General features: G+C 35.1%; 1 protein-coding gene and 1 long non-coding RNA gene across 3 annotated transcripts in view; both read right to left on the bottom strand.

Moving 5' to 3' along the window:
- hs2st1b (heparan sulfate 2-O-sulfotransferase 1b) overlaps window positions 1-13,183 on the bottom strand; it is a 162,980-nt gene that overhangs the window by 79,577 nt on the left and 70,220 nt on the right. The gene's annotated exons all lie outside the window — the stretch shown is intronic.
- Window positions 73-7,861, bottom strand: LOC141386279 (uncharacterized). The gene is made up of 3 exons (XR_015493688.1): window positions 4,676-7,861; window positions 2,410-3,903; window positions 73-2,301 (listed from the first exon to the last, which is right to left on the bottom strand). It is a non-coding gene; the product is annotated as an uncharacterized LOC141386279 (long non-coding RNA).

The raw sequence follows: 13,183 nt of genomic DNA on the forward strand, positions 1-13,183 counted from the left end.
TTGAGATATTGAGCGTTAAAGTTTTTACACTCCATAGCAAACAGTATGGGTGTAACATTTTTTTTTTTTTTTATAAAAACGTCTTAAAATATAAACAACTTAAAAAAAACAAGCCATAATTTAAATAAGTTGTCATTTAATAAGAATATGTCAACTCAATTTTGACAAAAATGTCAGATAGAACCTTATAATTCTAAGGTGACAAAATGTACTGTGTGTGGCAGTGAATATGTTGCAGAAACTCTTTAAAAATGATAAATCTAGAGAAGCAACTTCTGAGAGTTTAACAAACAGTCAGCCTAAATACTTGAATAATAGATACATGCCTCATAATTCATCCACTTTAAACCACTGATTCACAAAACACTTTTAACATAATAACAAAATTTGAGGAGTCTATTGACTATTATTCTCTGCATCCCTATTCCAGATTTGTGTCCCAGTGGGGTACCGCTTCCTCCCTGCCAGCACATCTCACTTCTGTTTCTGTCTGTCTGCCAATGATGAGCCTGCTACTTATGCCAAAGTTGTTAAAGGGAGGGATTTTATGTTAATAGTGTCACATTGTACTGGTCAAGTTAATCAAGTCAGAGACAACACAAAAAGCACCGCAACAAAAATAAATAAAATGTAAAGATATTTAGGCAGGATTTAAACACAAATCTATCCAAACATCTCAGACTTTTAGCATGAATTTTATCCCACAAGTCCTTGACTAATTAGTAGAAAACAAAGCAATTGATTTTAATAAGTCAAATGTCAGGATCCAGCCCTTACAGCCCTGTCACTCCTGTTTAATGTCTGTTTGTTTGTTTGTTTTTTGTATTAGCACATGGTTGTCTCTTTTGTTGTCTTGGCCATGTGCTCCCCTTGTCCTGCCTCCTTGTTTTCCTATGCCTTGGCCCCTTGTTTAGTCCTTGTTTGTCTAATTATGTTCACCTGTTCCTCATGTTCTCTACTCCCCTTTATATTGAGTTCATATTCCCCTTGTCCTTGCCGGTTCGTCATACTATCTTTTGTGTGCTTGTCTAGCTATTCTTGTTTAGTGCTTGATAGTTTTTTTTTTTTTTTGTATAGTCTAGTTTTGTTACTTTCGTCTACTCTCCGTCTAGTACTAGTCTTTTCGATCTTTATCTCTAATTCATTTATCCTTTTGATTCTGTTTATTTATTTATTTTTCTTCTTTCAGCAAGGTTGCTGTCATTTTCAATTTTATTTCTATTTGTAGTTCAAGACTAATTTCAAGTTTTCATTTTGCCATTTTCGTGATCCTCCGTTTCAATCTAGTCCTAGACTTTTGTTAGTCCTTTTTTTTAGTTCCTGTTGCTGTGTTTTGCTTTCTGTTTTATTTCTGGCTATAGCTTATTTCTTTCGACCAATCACAACAGGCTGGGTCATCAGACCAATCAGAACAGATTAGCCTCATGCAAAGGAGGGGTTTGGGAACAAATGAATTGCTGAACAAATCATATGGGAGTTAATGAGATAACTATGCAAAAATAAATGCATATTATAAGACAACGAACGTGTTTTTTTGACCTTGCTTGAATATCAGCCTGTTGTGGGAAACCACCAAAACCAAAATATGACCTTTTATAATGCATAATAGGGGCTCTTTAAGTGATTGTTATATCAGTGGTTCTCAGTTCCTGTCCTTGCACAACACTGTTCTCAGATAACCATATGCTTTATGCACAAACTGTGTCTAGACTTACATGGTCCTAGTTCCAATATATTGTTCATTATACTAACCTAGGCATGGTAAATCTTTGCTTCACTTTGTTCATTACAGATCTGAGCACAATATGTATTGTGAACATTTCAGTAATAAAATAGACCAATGACCTGTGTCAAATGCAAAGCACACAAACACTGTGGTGTATTTTTTATTTATCTGTAAAGGCAGGGTCAGTGATGCAGGTAAGGAATGTGCAATGAATCACGATCGAAAAAAAAAACAAATTACGATATAAGCACATGCAATTTCCAAATCGCATAAGGCTGCAGTTTTCATAGATTAATTTATTTAGAATTTTATTCAGAATATGTTTTTGTGCACATGATTTTAATATGTTAACCAATCACAGGTCAAAATAAAAATGATTTGGCGCCAAAGAGAACTTAAACGTCAGTCGTTTGGGAGTATTTTGGATTCAGGAGAGAGGATGCGTCACAGAGCAAGGTAAAAAAAAAAAAAAAAAACAGAGCAATACTACAAATCTGCTCCAACACTTAAAACAGCATCATAAAACACTGTCATTAATATAGTGGACTGTTAAACTTATGTACAGCTCCATTGTCCTGCTAGACCACATATTTTTACTGAATGCTTTTACTAAATGCTTCACCATGACCACAGATATGTGGTCTAGCAGGACAATGGAGCTGTACATGAGTTTAACAGTCCACTATATTAATGACAACTTTGAAATGAAACATCTATATAAAATATATCTAAAGTTTAAAAGAACCTTTAGCATGATGGGGACTTTGTGAAGAGCAACAAGTATCTATCACAACATTTAGTTTATGTTGTATGTTTTAAAGACAGATTTACTACACTTTTGGTTATTAAAATTAATATTATGTTATTTTATTGTGAAATGTGCACTTAATACATTTAGAATGTATGTATGTAGCTTGTTTAAAAAAGCAAAAACTGTTTCCTAAATCGCAAATAAAAATTGCAATTGCAATATTCATTCATTAAAATGGCAAAATTATTATTTTGTCCATATTGCACAGCCCTAATACAGGTAACTCAAAATATCTCAATTATTTATCAGGTAGAGCACTCAGTAACATTTCGCTCTGCTTGTGTCTCTCTCATTCTAAGCCTGTCCTCTCTTTTTAAACGCAAACACTGAGAGAAAACAGGTATTAATCATTACTTTGATTGAACTACTTTGGGTGTTTCCTAGTGATGAGCTGCAGCTGGAAGCACATCCGCTGCGTAAAACATATGCTGATTAAGTTGGCAGTTCATTCCGCTGTGGCAACCTCAGATTAATAAAGATGGAAAAGAGAAAGACAGAGGGACATTATATGACATAGGAAATGTCAACAGAACTTTGTACTTCAATTGAACATGGAATTGATTCGATTTTACTAAAACCTTCAATAAAAGTGCTCCCTGAAGGTCTTTCTACTAGGCTGTGGATATTCAAAACAAACAGCAACTCTCTCTCTTCAACATTACACAGCCATACGCCTCTTTTTCTAGGCCACCTTAATCAATCCTGAGTCACGTACCAGTGTCAGAGACAGAGTACAAACTTCAAATCAAAATTTCCCAGGACAGCAGCTGATTGGAAACAAGAACACCACGCTTCTGTCTAGACAGTAAGTCACCAAATCAATCTGACAGTAAACAGTCCGAATCAAACACATCACCTCAACATTAACCTCCAGCGAAACAAAAATGGAGCTTCAAATCCCAGCAAACTGACAAAGACCCAGTCTGGATACATGATGAACAGCCCCCTTTCTGACTAGAGCAGCACTGGCTAATTGGCGTATTGATTTCATGACAGGTGACAAGTATCCTGGCACTGTTGTGGGCTCATGCATCATCTGAAGTGGACAGATAAAGGAACGATGGGACACTATATGGCAGGCATCTTCAGCTCAACTCACAATAAAATAATATCCTTATTGAAGCTAATTCGCATTCTACTGGAATGAAGTATATTAAAAAGGAAAACGCATTCAAAAAAGATTAATATGTCATTTTTTTTTACATTCCATGTCTTTTGTCATTTTCCTGACCCATTTTGTTCCTTCAAATGTAAATCAAATCTTCCAGCCGCAACCCATCACCGGGAAACACCTGTACACTCCCATTTACACAAACACAACAGACAACTTGGCTTACCCAATTCACCTACACCGCATGTCTTTGGACTGTAGGGGAAACCAGAGCACCCGGAGGAAACCCACGCGACCACAGCGAGAACATGCAAACTCCACACAGAAATGCCAACTGACCCACCCAAGGCTTAAACCAGTGACCATCTTGCTTGCGAGTTGACAGCGCTACCCACTAAGCCACATCAACGCCCATATGATGTAAATAATAAAATATTAAACACTTTTTAAAAAACTAATGATTACAGAACCAACACAAAAATACAAATATATTGGCAAATAAAATGCGAAATGTAACTTTTCAGTAGCTTTCGCACAATGCTCTTATTCATGTTTCTTTCTGCATCCAAGCATAATATTGAACTCCTATAAATTATGAAAAAATATAACAAAAATCCATGTTTTTTGTGACACAACATAATAAACAATAGAGCATAATATGAAACTATATACTATTTATTTTATCCATTCAATATGTATCGTCCTTTGTTCTATATAATTTACTGTTCATTGTTTTTGCAGTATCCATTCCTTCTCCATTTGTTTTCAACGTTGATTTAAGTGTTGTTACATTTTTATAACAAAAATCAATTCAAACACATTTAAGCTGCTCATAACCACATACTATAAGATTAAAAAAAAAGGTGGCACAGTGGCTCAGTGGTTAGCACTGTCATCTTACAGCAAGAAGGTCGCTGGTTCGAGCTCTAGCTGGGTCAGTTGACATTTCTGTGTGGAGTTTGCATGTTCTCCCTATGTTAGTGTGGGTTTCCTCCGGGTGCTCCGGTTTCCCCCACAGTCCAAAGACATGCAGCATAGGTGAATTAAATAAGAATAAATTAGTCGTAGCATATGTGTGGGAATGGGAGAGTGTATGGGTTGCAGCTGGAAGGACATTCACACTGTAAAAAACATATGCTGGATGAGTTGGTGGATCATTTCGCTGTGTTGATCCCTGATGAATAAAGGGACTAAGCCAAAGGAAAATTAATGAACTAGAAAAATAGATTAGGTTAGATTAGAATATCTTTATTGTCCCCAAAGGGCAATTAGGTTTACAGCAATAGCTGACAGTTGAAAGCAACAAGTCACACTCAACAACATAAAATAACAGTACACAATACAATAATCACTTATTCAGTAACCCAACTGCAGTTGGACAAATGAATACAAATATCTGTTGGACCTTGCCCATCTAGAATAAGTATACCTTCAGCCTGATAGGCAGAAGGCAAAACTTTAAATAAAGTGGGTGATTCTCATCTGCTACAATAGACATAGGCTTCTTTATGACTCTCTCCTCATACACTTGTCCAATACTGAATAAGCATCCTTTTTAACAATTTTAGGTGCTTATGTACTAATTTTGAATCTCGACTATAACATTCTGCATCGTAATTGGATGTAAAACCTGCATACTGTATGAGTAAATGCAGACATAATTTTTCTTTAAAATAGAAGAGTGACATGTGAGGTAGAAAAAGGTGAGAAAAAAATGACCAAAGAAGTCCACTTTACTCAAATAACCAGCCAAACATTCTAGACTGGTGATAATGTCAAAACTAAGCACAGTGTAAATGTTTAAAGGAGCTGTGCTTCAGAACAGTGAGAATTCACATTGTGAAATAAATCTCTCGCTCTGACAGAATGACTGAAGGTCAAGGTTAGCAGTAGTATTGATGGGCTCTGTGTGGAAAAAAAAAAAATAAATAAAAAAAACCTCCCATGCTCTCAAATAAAGCACATGAAGGCTCCTTCCGAAGCTAAATTTACATAAAGTAAACTGCGGCAACAATTTTTTTTTTCACACAGCACAAACCCTCTCAACAAAGATTATTACATCAAACTTGCATAATTATGTTCAGCTCCAATAAAACGCATTTAAGTGTCTGCAGTCAATTTTACTTTCCCTCATAAATCATGCATGAGGGTCGATTTTAATGTGCTGCACATCTATTTCTGTGGAAATTGCACTACCAAGCATCAAAAGTTTCAGCACTTCATTGTGGGCTCCTGCGTGGAATAAATGATAAATATTGAGGCAAATCCAACTGACACCTAAGATTAATCTCACCGTGACAGGAGAGAAAATGTATGTTCCTCTGCCATTTCTTTCTGACTGTCCATCATGCACTAGACCGCTCAGTACCTCTTTCTTTTCAATCTCTGTCCCTTCCCTTATGGAATTTTATGAGTCAATCTCTTTTCCATAGTCTTTTTCCACTCGCTGTCTGTCCTCAATTGTGACCAATGTGCAGCTTGGAAAAGACAATCCTATTACATGATTGTTAAAAATAAAGCTACTTCCAGGTTCTTCGTTTTATGGCGATGATCGCTTTAAGTAACAAAACCTACATGTGATTGCAGAAAGAAAGCTGTCACATTTGTCTTTCCTGTTGCTCATTGTGACCTACAAATACAAGGCTGGATGTATCAAGGCATTTCTGGCGTCTGAAGAATCACGGCATTAGAGATGGATGCTCTACAGAGACATATCTGCATCACAGGCTATTTTCAGCTCCCTGTCAATCTTACTTCCTCTATTCACCTTGTCACTTCCTGCCTTGAAATGCCATGTTAGAGCCTGTTAATATACAATTACATTTTTAACTACAAATCAAAGCAGACGGGTCAGAATAACAATTATTTTACAATACTTTACTTACAATTAACACTGCAACTAACAGAATTATATAGCAACTAGAATGGTCATATACAGTAGTGGTACAGTAGTGACACCTCACTTTGTCAGGCTAGCAGGAGTGCAAGTTTTTTTTTTTTTTTTTTTTTTTACCACACTGATTAGGTGATTTTGAAAGACATGTATGAGCTAAAGTTGTGCTTCTTTTTGCTATCAGAAAGTTATTTCTTTAAGCAGAAAGTTGCTAGGCAACAGAGGAACGTATATTCAAAGGCAAGATAATAAGTAGTGGGAAAGGCTATAGAATACACAAGACTATAGAATCCATAAGATCCACCTACTATTACAGAAGCCAATCATCGATCGCTATAAACTGACATTTCTTCAGGAAAAGTTCAGACAAGACGTGTGCTTTTGCTTTTTTAGCTTGGTGGTCAACAAACGCAGTGTAATCTCAGTGAATACCTGCTTCACAGACATAGGAAAACTATTCAAATAAAGCTTGAAATATGTGCTTTTAAATGAACCAACTACACTTAAAAACAAAAGTTTTTTGGTTTTGTTATCTGTTTGAAACACACGCAAGGTACAGTTCATTCTGTCAAACACACATCACATGACAGCAATTACTCAAATGGCCACAATTTTGTAAACAGAGTTGCTGTCATTTCTGGAGGAGATTCGCCATCAAGACCAAGTTGTGGATTACTTCATGAGAGCAGCACGATCTGACGATCATTATCCAGAGTATGATAATGTGTAGAATAGCCATAAATGAGGTTTGGGATCTCGTTCTTTTTCAAATGAGTATGCCCATTAGCAACCTAAGAATATGCTGATTTTATTTGATTTGGACGTTTAAACAAAAATTATGAACCAGTTGTTTAATTTTGTTGGTGATCCTAAATTTGTAATGTAATAGTAAGCTTGGCAAACAGTTTTGGAGAATTTGATGTCTCCTTATCCCAACAGACTACCCAAGCAAACTGCACGAGAGGTGTTTCAAAGATGGCACCAGAGTGAAATGACTAGCCTTAAAGGGACTTTGGTAGTGGATACTAAAATGCATGCGGTCAGTTTTACAGCTATGGTGAGTCAAGATAGAAATACTCAGAACTTTTTGTGTTCTATGATTTTAATAATATTATAATATTTGTTGAAAAAGAAAACATACACACAATTAGGAAAAGTCAAGGTATCATTAGTTATGTGGGTTTTATTTTAACAAAGTTATTAAATTACAAAATTTAAAAATTTCAAATGAGCGTCTCTGTAGTTCTAGTGTTAAACAATTATAAGTGGGCCATATGACTTCAACTTTTCAGCTGTGTTATTTAAAGATATTTTTTCCCTCTTTAAATAAGGTTGCTATTGCACATATACATTTTTATAAATGTCTCAAACATTTCACATTACCACAACGAAATGTGTAACTACAGAGTACAAACCAAACAAATAAAAAGTCCTAAAAATTATTAACACAAAAAAAAATTTCTATATAATTTAATGAAACAAGCCATGCTTTAAGATCTGTATGATTTCAACTTGATTTGTTTCTAATTAAAGCTACAAAAGTCCTTCAGTCAAGAGCAGTGCGAGATTTTGTCTTGTTTTTTGTTGTTTGATTAATAATAAGAAGAACATTCAGCAGCAGGAATATAACCTGTCATTGTAACACCTAAACAGATCGGATTTACAAATAAATTGAGACCTAATGCAATAATTGTTTTATCTACATTTTTTTTTTTATAATTGTTGGAGTTCAAAATCAAAATTGAGTACTTGCACAGCCCTAAGCAGATCTCCCCATCTTTTTGAATCTTCTTGGTTAAATGTCTCTGGTTTTTGTCATAGAGGCTTGCAGTGGACACTTCCTGTGAGAATGCATAGCAGAGCTACTCATCCAAGCCTTGAAAGATGGTCCTACTGCAATGCTCTGGCAGGCCTTCACACCAGCTCCACTAAGATTTTGCAGATGATCCAAGAATGCCCAAGCATGTTTCCTCCTCAACCAGCCAAAAAGAACCCCCCTCCTGATTTCCCTCCTCTGCAGGCTGGGAACTAGATAGTGAGCTGTAGCCCTAGCATTTGATGTATTTAAGTATTTTACAGTGAATAATAAAACGTTTAAATAGCCTATATATAGAATTTAGAAACAACATGCTGCAAACTGCTAATTTTGGATTTTCCTGTGTGTTTGTGTTTGCCCACCTTCAGAATTTGCTTGCTCCCCAGGTAAGTACTGGCTTGGCGCCAGGTCTGCTCCACTGGCTCCCAAATGTGGCCAGGATCAATTTTAAAGATTCTATGCTGACTTTCAAGACTACCACTGGGACATTGTTTTCACACCTCAGCTCACTGCCAGCTTAGGTCAATTAATGAGCGACAGTTTGTTTTTCCTTCACATAAGAATAAGATAAAATAATTGTTAAAACAATAATAAATAAGATAAAAATAATTGTCAACTGGTAAGTCATCGATTTGGGTGCGTACGACATGGTTTTGACTGGCAAAGCGCACAATTTTTTTTTAGACTCTAGCGAACAGTTGATTTGGGTTGAACTTGAATCACTTTGACGTGGTGCCAGGCGAAAGTATGAATCAGCCCTAACTAATGTGTTCAAATAGGTGACGGGTTACTATAACGGTAAAGCGGGACATTCAGTGAATATTTTAAATGTCAGATTAGAGCTGCTTTTACTTTAATAATGTTGATGTATTTTTTAAAACATGACTGTCTAAACTCTCAATTTTATTGTTTAAAAAGTAATTAACTTGAACATTCTTCTAACTACGCTTACTGTATGTTACAGAGCAGGTTCTTAGAGGTCTGAGCAAAATAAGAATTGTAATTTCTGGATGATGCCAGTTTGTCCTTGTGTGACCTGGGTCTAAATGAATCCTTCTATATTCCACAGCAACACATGTTCAGAAGAACATGAATGTAAGAAAGAGTGTTTGTGTACAACATGAAAACAGGACAATGTACTAAAATAGAACAAATACCCTCAGGGTTCACATTAGATGAATCAGGTACCACACACACCATTAGTGTAAAAGGCTTTTTAGGACAGCTCCCATTATATCGTGACACAAACACATTAAAAGCCTACTGCCTTCCTTCTCTTTTTTAATGATTATTAAATAAAAACACATTTACAGTCTTTTTTTGCATTCAATATTTAGACAAACTATAGAAAATAAAAACATAAGACTACAGCAAGCAACATCTGTATGGACACAGAACCAAAGAGAGAACTGAGCTGTTGTATTCACACAGGGACCCTCAAAAACCTGTGACAATTCCACCAAATTACTCAGCTTGAGTGTTACAGAGAGTCATTTATGACTAATTCATTAACATCCCAAAAATACATTTCAAGGACCACTAATGACCTTTGAAAGGTCTTTTATTTCGGACCCAAGTGGGGAAAAACAATGTGCACTGATGCACACACGATAAGATAAGATACTCTTATGAAAGAGAATGCTACAAATTAAAGGTTTACTTGTATTCATGTATTTATTCAGATGTTATTCAGAGATGATGTGGGAAAGTTTTAAAAGGAACATCATTCAGAAATACCCCATTACCTGACAGATCTCAATGAATTGGGTGTCCTGAAATAGCAGGCTTGTTATTTCAACATCCTATGGTTTTATAAACCACAAAGAAGAGACTACTTTTAAGTAATTTTGGTAGGCAATCAGAAGTATCAGTCAGTTTGTTTGCTTATAGGATGGTTTATAGGGGAAAGAGAAAGCTGGCAGTGGGCTATTTGGAGTAGAACATTCAAGTTAAACACAATATTAAGCAGTTGACAGTTTGTTGTGTAAGACAAAGCTTAAAAAAGAGAAAATATCTAAATCAGTAGCCACCTTTACATAAACACAAGAAATATATACAGTTGAAGTCAGAATTATAAGCCCCGTAAATTATTAGCCCCCTTGTTTATTTGTTTCCCCAATTTCTGTTTAAAGGAAAGAAGATTTTTCAACACATTATAAAAATAATAGTTTTACTAACATATTTCTAATAATTGATTTATTTTATCTTTGCCATGATGACAGTAAATAATATTTTACTAGATATTTTTCAAGTTAATAAGTTTAACTAGGCAGGTTAGGGTAACTATGCAAGTTATTGTAGAATGATGGTTTGTTCTGTAGACTATCAGACAAAGTATATTTTAATATAAAATATTGATAATATATTATAATATTCTAGCTAAAACAAAACAAATAATACTTTTTACAGAAGAAAAAATATCACCAGACATACTGAAAAATTCCTTGCTCTGTCATTTGGGAAATAAAAAAACAAAAAAACAAAAAACAAAGAGGGACTAATAATTCACTTCAACTGTATATGAACATATATAAGGGCCTCATTTCACTTTAAGTTCTCATTTTCTATAGATGGCACAGATCTTCTTGATGTGACAATGTCACCTGAAGAACACTATCTGGATATAGGAACAGAGATTCAGGCACATCCAGAAATTCAGTCTGGGAATACAAAAATAAAAATAAAAAAAAAAAACGTTCAGAGCATAACATCAAAAATAATAAATCCATAATAAATATAAAATATTTATAAATAAATCTACATTTCTAATAAAAAAGATAAACAATATAAGCATTAGAATAAAGCCACAAACTGCAGAACAAATGTGAGCAAAATGCCTAAAGTGCAGGGAGCATATATTTAAAATGTGAACCATAAACGATTCAATAGATAACATCAAGTGATAAATAAATAAAATTAAATTAAAGAAACTAATAAAATGATGGAATTAGTCAAAATGTTTTGTTTTTTTTTAACTGCTGCAGTTAATGGTAAACTGACATGGCATACTTTTTAGCCAATGTTTTCTGAGAGCACACTCATCCTGCCCAAAAATATTGTCAAGACATTGCATTGGTTCAACTGTAATGGATCACCGTTAATCCGTGATCCATATGGACCACAACCCACAGTTCAGAACTCATGTGACCCGCGGATTAATAACTTTTTTGAACTGGTAGGATAATCCAGCATTTATAACAATTGCAGAGGGATCGCCTCACGCGTCATTCAAATCATGTGTATGAAAGCATTTTGGCTTCCCTGTAAAATATAATGATGACAGGAAAAAGTTGTGGTGGAACCTAAATACTTTCTTAGATTATTATTAAAAGGTGTTTTCTGCCATTGTTTGTTTAGCCTATATTAATGCATTCGGTGTAATGCCGCACAATTTACAACAGAAAGAACGGGATTTCAATTCAAACCTATTCGATCCTTTGAGACAAAAAGATTCAAATGGCTGTGCCCACTCATATGCAAATAAGGTGAATAATCCTAAACTAAATTTTGTGATTTTTGATTGTTGGTTTGACATTTTCACCAACAGGCAATGTATGGCAGGTGTGATCAAATTTTCCCAGTGTAAGAAGATTTGAGACAGTTTCCTGCAGTGTGGCTTCAGATACAATCACTGTCAAACCAAGAACAAACAGGAGTGCAACAAATCCAAACCTCCGCAGGGAAAACGGATTTTATTGTCTAGGAATCTCATGATGAAAAAATATATGCTACAGATTTGCTGGATTGACACGGGGATCATGTTTGTACAGTCTGTCAAGCTACAATCCTAAAGGATCATTGATAGTCACACAAACTCAAATTTTAAATTGCTTTTAATGGTTCTCTATCCCCTTCAAGAAGCCACCAAATAGTCTTTGTCTGACAAGCCATTTTCCAGTCTTATGCTGCATCCCAATTCGCATACTTTCCATCCTAAATAGTATTTTAAAATAGAATTAGTATGTCCCAAATCGTAATATGTTGAAAAGAATACGCCAAAGATTCCCGCTTAACTATTTCCGGTAAAACTTTTAAGTGTAGAACCATACATACTCTAACCGCTAAAAAGGCCCATAATACATTGCCTGTTGGACATGATTTTGATTAGAACTACAAATGCGGGTGAAAAGCGCAAATAAACTACAAACATGATGAACTCTCGAGACCAACCATCAAGTAGGGAGGCTTAGGTAAAGATGTTTGTATGGCTGTTAATTTATATCTAGCCAACTATAAAATATTAAATTGTGTTGTCAGTGTTATATTTCATCTGCTACAACAATAATAAACTTGTATAAAGACATTTTTGGACATTAATGTCTGAATGCATAATTATCCATAGACCAGAGGAGATTTCTCTGCATGAAAGACTCGTGAATTATCCTGCTGCTGCTTCTCCAATAAGATAGGAAATTAAATATGACAGAATTGTGGATTTGTGGATGATTGACAGACTCATAATCAAGCAACACAATGATCTGTTAACGAGAAAGCAATATGCCTCAAACCCTGCACACTCTTCTGTTAAACACTTAAAAGTATATACTTTTCCTTTACAAAAAAGTATATATATTTTAGGGCGTAGTATAAGTATGTAAATTGGGATGCAGCATTGGAGTCTCTGCTATTGAGTTGAAACGTTGTATCAGGTGAGATTAATTAAGGAGATATGAAATGGGCAGTGTTATGGGGAAACTTAAGGAAGGTGGTTGAGATCCACTGGCTTAAAGCCCTTTTAAGGGTCAGTCAGAGACTCATCTTTCAGCTTCCAAATATTACGTATAACATCTAAGGAGCTATGAACTATGCCCAAATGTTCCTGTTTG

Source organism: Danio rerio, chromosome 6, assembly GCF_052040795.2.
Source record: "Danio rerio strain M-AB ecotype USA chromosome 6, GRCz13ab, whole genome shotgun sequence".
Taxonomy (NCBI): Eukaryota; Metazoa; Chordata; class Actinopteri; order Cypriniformes; family Danionidae; genus Danio; species Danio rerio.